The sequence below is a fragment of the Zalophus californianus genome, chromosome 5, assembly GCF_009762305.2.
Source record: "Zalophus californianus isolate mZalCal1 chromosome 5, mZalCal1.pri.v2, whole genome shotgun sequence".
NCBI classification, from domain to species: domain Eukaryota; kingdom Metazoa; phylum Chordata; class Mammalia; order Carnivora; family Otariidae; genus Zalophus; species Zalophus californianus.
Genome location: NC_045599.1, coordinates 38767013 through 38780660, shown reverse-complemented (window position 1 = coordinate 38780660; position 13648 = coordinate 38767013). Strand labels below are relative to the sequence as shown.

The window sequence follows — 13648 nt, the reverse complement described above, 5'->3', positions numbered from 1 at the left end:
CTGTCCACCTCCACGGCATCGCTCTGGCCCAGCCTGACTCCCACACAGCCCCATCCGGCTCCGCATCCTTGTCTTGCCCCCAGCCCTACCTTCCATTATCCACACAGGAGACAAAGTATGTTTGCTCATTAGATATTCACTTATTTACTTAACGTATACACCTATGTAAACTTTCTGATACTTCTGGAAACATCTTTATTGATATCCCATAGTAAATATGTTGCATCAAAAAGAATAATCTTTTAGGGGCACCTGAGTGGCTCAGTTGTTTAAGCGTCTCTTGATTTCAGCTCAGGTCTTGATCTCAGGGTCATGGGCTTAAGCCCCATGTTGGGCTGCACGCTGGGCATGGAGCCTACTTTAAACAAAACAAAACTAAACAAAAGAATAATCTTTTAAAAACAAAAATAGCAACCTTCAATAGCTTCCTTTACTGAGTAAGATTAATTCAGAATAAAACCCAAGTTCCTTTGCAGACCGCAGGGTCCCATCATGACCTGGCCTTCCCTCCACTCTGTCACCTGCTCCGCACTGGGTTCAGGACCCATCAAGCTCTTTCCGGCATCCTGAGTTTACAGCCACTTCTTGATCCTGCCTGGAAAGCCTTGGGTCCTGTTCTCAGCACTGCTGGCTTTGTCTCACCCTTCCATCCTCTGCTCACGTGTCACCTCCCGACCCGTCCAATCTTAAATTGTCCCCTCTTCCCCAATTACCCTGTTCATTAGTTTCAGAGCATTTTGAACATCCTTAAAATATTTATTTCTTGACTAACAGTCTATCACCTTTGCTAGAATGTACATCCCATGAGAACAGGGACTTAGTGTGTATTTCTCACGACTGTATTTAATGCCGAGCCCAGCATCTGCACAGAGTATAAGCTCAGTAAATACGTGTTGAAAAAATTCAATGAAGGGACGAAGCACTCTGCTGAAAAGCCTCTCCTTCCCTGAACCCCCTGCTAGTCTTCATTACTATCAATAGAGGGCAGCAAAGACCCTGAGTTATCTACCTTCTAGCGTTTATGCTGGGAAAACTCCAGAGAGCGTATTTCCCTTTGCCAAATAGTAGACGTGGTTTTATCAGGAATTTCAGGAAAATGTCCAGCCTTACAAACTCTTTCTTCTCCTTGTTCCTGAAGCCTTCTCCGCTCTGTACCATTTATAGATTTTTTTTTTTTTAAGATTTCGGGCTGACAACACTCCTCAGGAAAGGAAAGCAGATGCTATACTGACTAAGCCAAAAAGAAACCCAGTGGCCTGGAGCCTCTCCCTTTCTGCCTGACAAGTTAGTGTTAGTTGTTTGGGACTTAAGGATTTACAGCTCTCCCTTATGGTGTGTGGGGAGGAGCAGATACCAGCTAGGCAGCTGCTGTTTGTGTTTGGAGCACCTGTAAGAGCCAAGGGTGTGGGTTTATACTTCTGTCTTCTGCTTGTATGTTTCTGCTTATTCCAGCTCCTCTTTTTATTGAACAGTCCCCCCACCCAGGGCAAGAACCTCACGGTCTCCTGCCTTTGTGGGCTCCTGCACCAAGAGTGCCCGCTGAACCCAGGTAATCGGCCGCAGAATCAGCAGCCACACACATTCTAAGGAATGGTGTTTTCATTGACTCTCTGCCCCACAAATACTGCCCGAGCCCTATGACTTACCAAGCCTGGGTCTGTTCTTCGTGGGTACAGATACTCCACTTGATTAAAAGAATAGTTGCCAGAATCAAAAGGGAGGCAGAGGTTCTCAATCTCAGCAATACTGACATTTTGGACTAGATAGTTCTTTGTTGTGGGAGCATCCTAGGATGTTTCACAGCATCCCTGGCCTCTGCCCGTGAGATGCAGGTAGCACCGACCCCCTAAGTTGTGATAACCAAAGATGTTTCCAGACATTGCTAAAAGTCCCCCTGGGGGTGTCCAATTTCCACCCAAAGCTTGAAAACCACGATCTTAAAGATCATGACGGATAACTTTGGGGATATGTTTCCAGCCTGGGTCAATGACCCCTTTCTCTTAGCACTGTCTCTCCTCCATGTCCCATGCCTGGCTGCTGGGACCTGAAGCCTATGGACTTGGTACATTGGTCATCTGACCCAACTTAGGCCTCTCAGCTTCTCTCCTGTGGGAATTTGAAACTAGGACCTAGGGACTGACTACCACCTGGGTTCTTTTGGGGTCAAGACTTGAACGCAAATTTAGAAGAGTGGAAGAATGTAGGCTGCCATCGGGCCAGCAAGCAGAGATATCCTACTGTAGAGAGAAGAATGAAATAACTCCAGAGAAACACAGAGGAAGAGGCAGGGAGAAGTCACCTAGTTCTAGCATTTTCCAAACAGGCCAAATTTCCTGCCTTTGGGTCGTTTAAGATAGGCCTGTACAATTACAACTAATTGCTCTTTCATGCTAGGGCAGTTTCTTGTTTGTTTGTTCTGTAACTGGCAAATGAGTCCCAACTGGTATGTTCTCTATGGCCTGGAACTGAAATCATAACCGGGAAACAAGGGATCTCGGCATTTGAGGGACAGTTTCTAGCCCTCAAGGCAGCCCCACCCTTCTTGGCACAGGTGCTATGTTCTCCTTTCCCTACCAGTGACTTCCTCACCCTCTCTGTAGAGTTTTCTCTTGTCCTAACCTTGGTCTGTACACAGCCTGGCATGCCATGGCCTAGACTCAGCTTCTTGTTGTCCATTCACCAAGAGCATGAATGCTAACACCAAACGCAGGCCAGGTTTCTTGGCTCAGATTCCTGGCCAAGTGAGTCTGACTGGCTCATATGGCAAACATGGTTGGCTGCCCATCCAACAACCATCCCTCCCAGTCAGTTTTGTTCAGGAGAACAACCCCAAATGGTGAACTAAATTGGTTTGGAAGGGCGAAGAGATGTAAGAGGAATCTTCAGGAAAGGTGGGGAGGTTTAGGGGAAAACATTTTATACTTGATCCCGGAGGGCAAAGCCTATGGAAGAGTCAGCCCCAGCACTTCCTGCCGGCTTTGGACATGTCACGTGAGGACGTGATACTTGAAGCTGTGGTAGCCATTTTGCAACCATGAGAAGTAAAGCCGAGAGAACTAGAGAGGAACTGACAGAGGGCTATAAAATTCTTGAGCTGACGAATTAACCAACCCTGGAGCCATTTACCTTTAGACTTCTTGTTACAGGAGATAATTAGATGTCCTTACAGTTTTAGCAACCTTGACTCAGGTATCCTGTTACTTGAAGCCCAAAGGATCCCAGCAGATACAGTACAGCTCATCTTTTCAGGCCAGGTCACTCAGGTCCTAGGTCACTAGCTGGCTACCCTACAGATTTATTGCCTTGGAGTCATGTACCTATACCTCCAGTCCATGTGTTTATCTCCCACCCAATCTCTTATTATGAAAACTTAAAAACCTACAGAGAAGTTGAGAAAATAATACAATGAACGCTTACATAGGATTCATTCATCAGTTGTTAACATTTAGCTACATATACTACATACATTGTACATATTCCCCTATATAAGGACTTTTTTTTTTTTACTGAATCATTTCAAATTTAGAGACTATGAAGCTTCACCCCAAAGAACTTCAGGATATACCTCCTAAAAAACAAGGACATTTTTTTTTTTTAAGATTTTTATTTATTTGACACAGAGAGACACAGCGAGAGAGGGAACACAAGCAGGGGGAGTGGGAGAGGGTGAAGCAGGCTCCCCGCTGAGCAGGGAGCCCGATGCGGGGCTCGATCCCAGGACCCTGGGATCATGACCTGAGCCGAAGGCAGACGCTTAACGACTGAGCCACCCAGGCGCCCCAACAAGGACATTCTTCTAAATAACCAGTAATATCCTTTGGAGCTTTTCTGGGTTTGTCTTTGTTTTTGTTTTTGTTCTTATCCAGGATTCATCAAGAATTAGATGCTGTTTTAAAGTCATCCTACAGTCCTTTATTCCAAAACAATTCTCCTGCTTTTTTTTTTTTTTTTTTTTTTTTTTGTCTTTCCTGTCATTGACTTTCAGGGCCAGTTTTTTATTTACTTATTCATTTTTTAAAAAGATTTATCTACTTATTTTAGAGAGAGAGAAAGAGAGAGTGCAGCAGGGAGGGACAGAGAGAGAGGGAGGGAGAGTCTTAAGTAGACTCCCCACTCAGTGCGGAGCCCAACGTGGGGCTCAATCTCACAACCCCAAGATCATGACCTGAGCTGAAACCAAGAGTCAGATGCTTATCCAACTGAGCACCCAAGTGCCCCAGGCCAGTGTTTTTATAGAATGTCCACAATTTGGGTTGTCTGGTTGTTTCTTCATTATATCCATTTAAAGATTTTCAGCAAAAACTCTGCAGAGGTGAGACTGGGTCCTTCTCAGTGCATCACAGCAAAATGCACATGATGCCATTGTGTTCTTTCATTGGTCACGCTAAGTTTAATCAGTTGATTGAGGTGCTGTCTGGTAGAACTCTCCATCGTAAAGGCATTTCTTTCTCCTTTGGATTAATAAGTAACCTGAGGGATTGTACTTTGAGACTATGAGAATATCTCATGACCCCACAACTTTCAGCCACGGATTTAATCAATAAGGCTTGCCTGAATCAACTATTATATTAGTGATTGCAAAAATCACAATTTTAAAAAATTCTAACTTTTTTTTCTACATTCATTACCTGGCACTCCACTGTTTAAGAAAGTTTTCTCTTCTCTCACACACACTTTTGCAATTTTCTTTTTTTTTAAGATTTTATTTATTTATTTGAGAGAGAGAGAATGAGAGATAGAGAGCATGAGAGGGAAGAGGGTCAGAGGGAGAAGCAGACTCCCCGCCGAGCAGGGAGCCCGATGTGGGACTCAATCCCAGAACTCCAGGATCATGACCTGAGCTGAAGGCAGTCGCTTAACCAACTGAGCCACCCAGGTGCCCCTACTTTTGCAATTTTCTTGAGTATCATGATGAACTCAGAATATTCATTACCACTTTCTTTTTGATTTTCAGTTTGTCCCAAAGTTGTCCCCTTCAAAGCGGGAGCCCCTTTGAATTGGTTTCTGTATCCTTCTGACACATTCCTATCTGTTTTTGAGCACTTCTTTGCTCTTCTAGCAAAGGAAGTCCCAAGTTCATCTTGTACTTTCCTTGACCCAGACCTGGGATCAGACCTGGTTCTTTTCAGTGAGAAACAGTTGTTAGAAACCAAGAACTGAGTGATAAGAGTGCTCATGGCAAGTGGGGTGTCACTGGTTCTAGGCCCTTTCAGGGGACAGAGCCAGGAAGTGTATTTTATTTTATAGATTTATTTATTTGACAGAGAGAGAGAGAGAGAGAGAGAGAGAGTGCACAAGCAGGGGGAGCTACAGGGAGAGAGGGAGAAGCAGGCTCCCCGCTGAGCAAGGAGCCCAATGTGGGGCTCTATCCCAGGACAAGGGGGATCATGACCTTAGCTGAAGGCAGACACTTAATGACTGAGCCACCCAGGTGTCCCGCCTCTGTCTGTCACCAACATTAGTATATTTGCTCATTTACTGCTCTCTACAATACAGTGAATCGTATCAGAATTACTATGTCTATACCACAACAAACTTACTGACAAAGTACAAGATTATTTGCAGTTTTTATTTTATCCTGAGAATATAGCTCACTAAAGGTAATGGTGTATCTAAAAGCCTCTAAACCTTGAAATAAGTTCATTTGTTTCTCTTCACATTAGGGTTTTCCTCTCCATGTTGATTTCTTTCTTTTGTTTTTCTTTCTTTGTGATAGTGGGCTTTTTATTATTTTTCTTTTTTAAATTTTATTATTTTTATTTTTTTCCAATTTTATTGAGATATGGTTGACATTGTGTTAGTTTCAGGTGAACAACATAATGATTTGATATATGTATATATTGCAAAATGATTACCACAATAAGTTTAGTTAACATCCATCATGAAAATATGGAACACCTCATGAAGTTACATATCATGTTTGGACAAGGACCATGCTATTCTTCTCTGTATCATTCCACTGTTAGTATATGTGCTGCTGAAGGAAGTGCTAATATGATTTTTTAATATGTAAAACAGTACCATAATTCAAAAGTCAAAATCATATGAAAAGGTAACTCAGAGAAGCTTTCTTCAATCCCCATACATAACAGATTTTATTAGTTTCTGGTTTATCCTTTCTTATTTGCAAAAATAAGCAAATACATACATATATGCATATACATACATATGTCCTTATTTTGCCTTCTTTTTTATTCAAATGGTAGTATATGGTATATACTTCTTTGCATGGTATTCTTTTCACTTCCTATTGTTCTGTATTACATATATGCAAGTCTTTCATAGCACTAATTTTTCTCTGTGTGGTCTATTTTATTTGCTTTCTCAAATATATTTGTACTTACTTTATTTTAATGATGAGTTTGTTGTTGTTGTTGTTGATGTTGTTGTTAAATAGACTCCACATCCAGCCTGGAGCCCAACACAGGGCCTGAACTCACAAGCCCGAGATCAAGACCTGAGCTGAGATCAAGTGTTGGACGTTTTAACCAACTGAGCCACCCAGGTATGCCTTTAATGGTTAGTTTTGTATTAAAGCTAAAATAACCTTAGTTTCCCCACACACACACACCATCTTATTTTTGTTATTATCTATTGGTTCCCCAACAATATTTAGTTAATAATTTCTTTCCTGTCATCCCAATTTACCAGCTCCTCACTTGAATAAATATCCTTTTACCCCATCAGTAACTATAAAACAATCAACAAGTATATTCTGTTTTTCAAGTGGAGTGTGCATGTACTTTTCTTATAACCATCATAGTTTTATGGGTAATTACATATTTATGCTCATCAATAGTCCTTTAGTCAATGTCTTTCCCTTTTGGTTGCCTAAAAAACCTTTCCTCATGAAAGGCACATGGGAGCTATGTTCTCCGATTCTCTCATGTTCATAACTTTTAACATGTTGTCTAGATATAAAATCTTTGCCTATGTTTCCCTTCTTTGAATATTTTCAACATGTTGCTCTATTTATTCTGGAATAAAGTCCAAAGACAATCACTTAAGTCATGATATTTTGACTAAATGCCCAAATGACTTTTTTTTTTTGTAAACTCCAGACATCTTTTAGAATATATCTTGACAATGATTATTCAGTACTGATTTCCTAGGTACTAGTGTCAAATCTCTATTTTTCAGGAAAGTTTTCTTAAATGTTACCTTCTTAAAATTTAAATTACTTTTTAAATTTCCATTACTTTTTATTTTCTTCTTTGTAGGTCTTCTAATAGGAGATTATTCAACCTATGTGTATGTGTGTTGATATTCTTTGCTCACCTTCTATATCTACCACTTTCTCTTAAATCTCTTTGATTTGTTGAAATTCACTCCTTTCACCTCCTATTTATTTTAAGTCATTATCTCCTATATTTATTCACCTTTAGATTCCATTTTAGTCTCCATTTCTCAAATAATATTAATTCTGAGTTCTCCTACCTCATTTCTGAGATTTTTCTAATTTTGATTATAGTCCTTTCTTATTTAGTGTTTTACTAGTTTTTAAGCTCATCTTGAAATAATAAGTTATATTTTTCAGCTGTTGTATAAGCATGTCTTTCTGATATGTTTTCATTGCTGGACTGTTATGTGTTTTATTGTCTTTTTTTCTATGATAAATTACTGTTAGATTTTTTTTCCCAGTTTGAGATACAATTGACCTATAATATGGTGTAAATTTAGGGTATACAATTCAATGATTTTATGTACGTATATATTATAAAATGTGAAAATTGTAAATGTAAAAAAAATTACAAAAGCTTGTCAAATGTAAAAAGTAACACATCCAGCTACATGTTGGATTTGAACACAATCTAATACTATTGTTTCTTTTTATACGAATTCAGTTTTTCTTTATGAAAAAGGGGTGAATCAGGACAACTTTTCTGGCTTCAGTGCTCTAGGTCTTCCTCTTACGGCATCCTCACAAAGAAATCTTTTTTTAATAGCCTTACGCTTTCTGAGATGTGATTCCTCTGCTCTTTCATTTAGACTTTCTTTTTCCTTTCTTCTACCCTGTCCTTCCCCATTTGGATTCTACTCTCAGAACTCTCCCCTTGGTGTGAGATTTTCTCCTGAAAAGGAGCTTTGTAATTTTGGAAGTTCACAGAGCCAAGACTATACCAGCTCCTTCAGATCTTAGCTTGGACCCGACCCAGCCACAGCTTTGTTGGAGCGTGCAAAACTCCTCCGCATTCCAGTTGTTCTCAAATTGCTTCACTCTGCATTTCATTGTCAGTTTTAGAGTTCTCAGGTCTGTCAGCTACCCGCTGCTTCCTCCTGCGACATGGATAGACACTGTGTCCTTAGTTATTGGTAGTTTTCCTTCACCTGCTCCTATTTTGGGGTTTATGAAGATACCGTGTTCATCTAGATTTTTTAAGATGTTGACAATGGGCCTTGGATTTTGCCATTAGAGTTTATCTGTCTTTTTTTTTTTTTAAGGGGATTTCGGAAGATTTAAAAACCTCACTGCCCCTGCTACCATCTTCCCATCATTTCCATTGATTTATTTGTTCATTCATTTATTCAGCAAGTAAGTTTGAGCCCTGAATTGTAATCTTATGCCTCTTCCTATTCTCTTGGTGCCATTAACTTCAGGATCCTGCTGCATGTAATTACCTGATTCCACTTAAGCCCAGAGGTATCTGCCACCTTGGGCTGATCATTCATTACTGAGAGAAGTCAAGAACTCTCTTCCCCACTACCTCTATGCAGCCAAACCGGAGAGCTACATGTCCTGTGTTTCTTGCTTCTCTTGCCACATCTGAACTTTACTATAAAAGCATAGTGTATTGGGGCACCTGGGTGGCGCAGTCGGTTAAGTATCCAACTCCTGATTTCAGCTCAGGTCATGATCTCAGGGTTGTGAGATCGAGCCCCGAGTAGGGCTCTGAGCTCAGCGTGAATCTGCTTCTCCCTCTCCCTCTGCCCCTCCCCACTCCTGAAATAAATAAAACAAACTCTTAAAAAAAAAGCATAGTGAATTTAATCTAGCTTCCCAAATGGCTACTAAAAGGATTGCATGAGGTAACTTGAGGCACAAGAGAGTTAACTCTCCTTGGGGCAAACCATGACTAGTGGGAAACAGAAAAAAGGATGGAACTGGGCAGATAGATTCCCTCTACCTTCTTCCTACCTGGGACTGACTATTACAAGGCACATGTTCTTTGTTCTGCCTATCCTGAGATACCCATGGGGTTCACTAAGGCACCATCTGCCAGCCAAGGAGTGCTCCATGGCTGGAGCTCCACTTGGAGGAGGTGCCTATTCTAATTCACACAAGAGTCAGTTATAGGCTGATGCTGCCCACTGGAGTGTAGAGATGCATGAACAATGATGAGCACCTAGAACAAGCAATAGGAACTGGGAAATCATTAAATCATCACCCATCACCCAGTTCCTTCTAGTGTATCTTTGCCAGATGGTCCACACTCTGCTGAACTGATCCCTATGAGATGTTCACTATGTCATTTTTAGCTTTGTTTGAAACTTCTCCCTTTTTCTGTTTATTAACTTTTAACTTATATTTATTGATCTATAATTTGATGTTATAATATATATGTTATATTAAAATAAAACTATAATTATATATAAGTTATATACAAGTATATAAACTACAAATAAAAATACAAACTATAAATTATAATTTATATTATAATAACATTAACTATATATAGATATATATAACTATAACTATATACAATAAGTATAAATTATAATATATACTATAGTATATATAACATAATTATAAATTATAGTTATAATTTTAAATTAATATACACTATAGTATATACTATACATTATACATATTACATATTATATACTATATATAATTATAACATAAGCTATAATTTATAATTTAATCTGTAATTAAACCTTTTTGGGTGTGAAATTAAATGGGTTCTGATGGGGAAATCCAAATCAAAACCTCAATGAGATACCACCTCACACCAGTCAGAATGGCTAAAATTAACAAGTCAGGAAACGACAGATGTTGGTGGGGATGTGGAGAAAGGGGAACCCTCCCACACTGTTGGTGGGAATGCAAGCTAGTGCAGCCATTCTGGAAAACAGTATGGAGGTTCCTCAACAAGTTGAAAATAGAGCTACCATACGATCCAGCAATTGCACTACTGGGTATTTACCCCAAAGATACAAATGTAGGGATCCGAAGGGGTACGTGCACCCTGATGTTTATAGCAGCAATGTCCACAATAGCCAAACTGGTAAGAGCCAAGATGTCCATTGACAGATGAATGGATAAAGAAGATGTGGTATATATACACAATGGAATATTATGCAGCCATCAAAAGGAATGAGATCTCGCCATTTGCAACAACGTGGATGGAACTGGAGGGTATTATGCTGAGTGAAATAAGTCAATCAGAGAAAGACATGTATCATATGACCTCACTGATATGAGGAATTCTTAATCGCAGGAAACAAACTGAGGTTTGCTGGAGTGGTGGGGGGGTGGGAGGGAGGGGGTGGCTGGGTGATAGACATTGGGGAGGGTATGTGCTATGGTGAGCTCTGTGAATTGTGCAAGACTGTTGAATCACAGATCTGTAACTCTGAAATAAATAATGCAATATATGTTAAGAAAAAAAAAGAAGAAGAAGATAGCAGGAGGGGAAGAATGAAGGGGAGTAAATCGGAGGGGGAGACGAACCATGAGAGACGATGGACTCTGAAAAACAAACTGAGGGTTCTAGAGGGGAGGAGGGTGGGGGGATGGGTTAGCCTGGTGATGGGTATTGAGGAGGGCACGTTCTGCATGGAGCACTGGGTGTTATACGCAAACAGTGAATCATGGAACACTACATCCAAAACTAATGATGTGATGTATGGTGATTAACATAACAATAAAAAATTTTAAAAAATGGATTCTGATGAATGCACATACAACTGTGTGACCACCAACACAATAAAGTACAAACATTTGCATCACTCCAAAAAGACCCTTTGTACTACTATATAATCAGTCCCCTCCTCTTAACACACGGCAACCACTGACCTGATATCGTCGCTATAGTTTTCCCTTTTAGTGCATGTCATATAAATAGAATCATGTAACCTATTGTGTCAGACTTCTTTATTTTTTTTTAATTTTTTAAGCTTTTTATTTATTTATTTGACAGAGAGAGAAAGAGACAGCATACAAGCAGGGGGAGCAGCAGAGGGAGAGGGAGAAGCAGGCTTCCCGCTGAGCAGGGAGCCCGACAATGGGGCTCTATCCTAGGACCCTGCGATCACGACCTGAGCCACCCAGCACCCCCAGACTTCTTTAACTTAGCAAAATGCTCTTGTAATTCAGCCATGTCATTACATATATCAGTAGTTTTTTGCTTATCCCTGAGTCGTATTCCCTTGTAATGATGTACCACAGCTTGTTTATCTAGTCACCTATAGATGGACATATGGACACATGGATTGTTTCCAGTTTCTAGTGATTATGAATAAAGCTGTTATAAACATTTGTGTACAGATTTTTTTTTGGTGGGCATATACTTTCATTTCTAGTGGGTGCAATTGCTAGGTCATACGGTAAGTATATGTTTAACTTGATAAACCACTTCCAAATTGTTTTCAAAAGTGGCTGTACTGAATATTGGTATTCCCAGCACCTATGTACAGGACTATTTTTCATTAATTTTTAAAATTTGACCAGTACTCCATGAACCCATTCTCATCATTTAAATAAATCAATCAACACAGAGATGCAAAATTCCCACTTCTCTCATCAGTCTCTCTCCACTCCTTAAATGTGGTCACTGTGATTGGTTCGGTGTGTATAAAAATTCTTTCTTATTTTGAAAAGAATTAAAAACTCTTTGAGGCGCCATAACCACCTCCAAATTCTAATCCCTACTAGAAGGCATGGCATGATGGCAAGACTACTGGCATTGGTGTCAGCCAAACCTGGATTTTGATCCTGTATCTGCCACTTTCTAGCTCCAAACAAAGCATGGAAATAGCAGCATGCATATGCTGTTTATAATTAAGATGGAGATATACATCTCTCCTTATAATTAATACATGAAAATAAAATATTTAAATATACATTACATACATATTTGAGTTTCCATTTGCCATTCCTAATTAATATAGTTTCTAGTTTTCTGCCATTTTTGGACAGTAAAGGTTAACACATTAATATATGAGACTGCCTTGGATCCTAGACAAGGCACATTAGTGTGAAATATTCATCTGGAACTTTGTTGTCCAGAAAAGTCTGCAGGAAAGCCTTAAGATGAAAAACAGGAGTAGAGGTTACATACAGCCCATTTCTAACATTTATAAATCAGCTGTAACTGACCAAATGCAGTCATGAGTCTAAAAGTAGTAAAAACCTAGAACCGTGAGCATGCCAGGGGCTGGAGGGGAGAGGAAAATGGGGGAGGTGCTGTTCAACAGGTATAAAGTCATGCAAGATGAAAAAGTTCTAGACCGGCTGTACGACACTGTACTTGTAGTTAAGAATACTTAACTATGCACTTGGAAAAGTTGTTAAGAGGGTAGATCTCATGTTATGTGTTCTTACCACGATAATAAAAAAGGAAAGGGTATTAGTGGAAAATTTGATGAAATCTGTAATTTAGCCGATAATGTTGAATTAATGTTAATTTCTTAGTTTTGACAAATGAATGCTGGTTATGGAAGATGTTACCATTCAGGGAAGCTCGCTGAAGGGTCTACAGTAACTCTCTGCACTGTCTTAGCAATGTTTCTGTAAGTCTAAAATTATTCCAAAGGAAAAAGATTATTTTTTTTTTAAGTAATGAAAGCCACGTCACCCACACAAGGGTATTCGCTGTACGATTTTTGTAATGGCAAAAATTGAGGTTAAAAACCAGGGACACCTGGGTGGCTCAGTGGGTTAAGCGTCTGCCTTCGGCTCAGGTCATGATCTCGGAGTCCTGGGATCGAGCCCCGCATCAGGAACCCTGCTCAGCGGGAAGTCTGCTTCTCCCTCTCCCACTCCCCCTGCTTGTGTTCTCTCTCTCGCTGTGTCTCTCTCTCTCTCAAATAAATAAAATCTTTTTTAAAAATTGGGGTAAGAACCATTTAAGAAGTAATTGACTAAAAAAATTAGTGCGTATCATGTAGTTATTAATAAGATAAAGTTGATGCTGAGTATTATGTAACGACATGGAAAGCAGTGCATACTATATTGTTAAGTAGGAAAAGAAGCTTACTAAAGCTTTTATAGTATGATCTCATTTGTGTATATGTGTATTTTTTATCTTATTTAAATTTACATATATCTGTGTAGGTTAGTTTAAAAGATGCCTAGAAAATTAAACACCAAACTGTTTACACGGTAATTTATTCAGGTACTGGTCGTGGAAAGCTATGTCTCTTCTATACGTATGGGTTATACGTGTAAGTCGTGGTGAATATTTTATTGAGCTCAGGACAGCCCTTAGGCCTGGCCAAGAGAGGCTCCTACCTCAGACCTCATGGGTTACAGTGTGGAAGTCACAAGCACACAGTGCAAAGGTAAATATATTAAAGAACCTAAGGGATCAGGTACTCACAGCTGACACAGAGCAGTCATATGCTAGAGTCCACGCTGGGACTCACACCCCATAGGCCACAGGAAGGGTTTCTCTGCATCTCTTGCCCTCTGTTCTCAAAACAATTG

The 13648-nt window shown here is 39.8% G+C and overlaps 1 non-coding gene across 1 annotated transcript; it reads right to left on the bottom strand.

The window, feature by feature from the left end:
• Positions 1-5883: 5883 nt before the first annotated feature.
• On the bottom strand, positions 5884-5990 carry LOC113930033. Its single transcript, XR_003522412.1, has one exon. It is a non-coding gene; the product is annotated as a U6 spliceosomal RNA (small nuclear RNA).
• Between the last annotated feature and the right edge of the window lie 7658 nt (positions 5991-13648).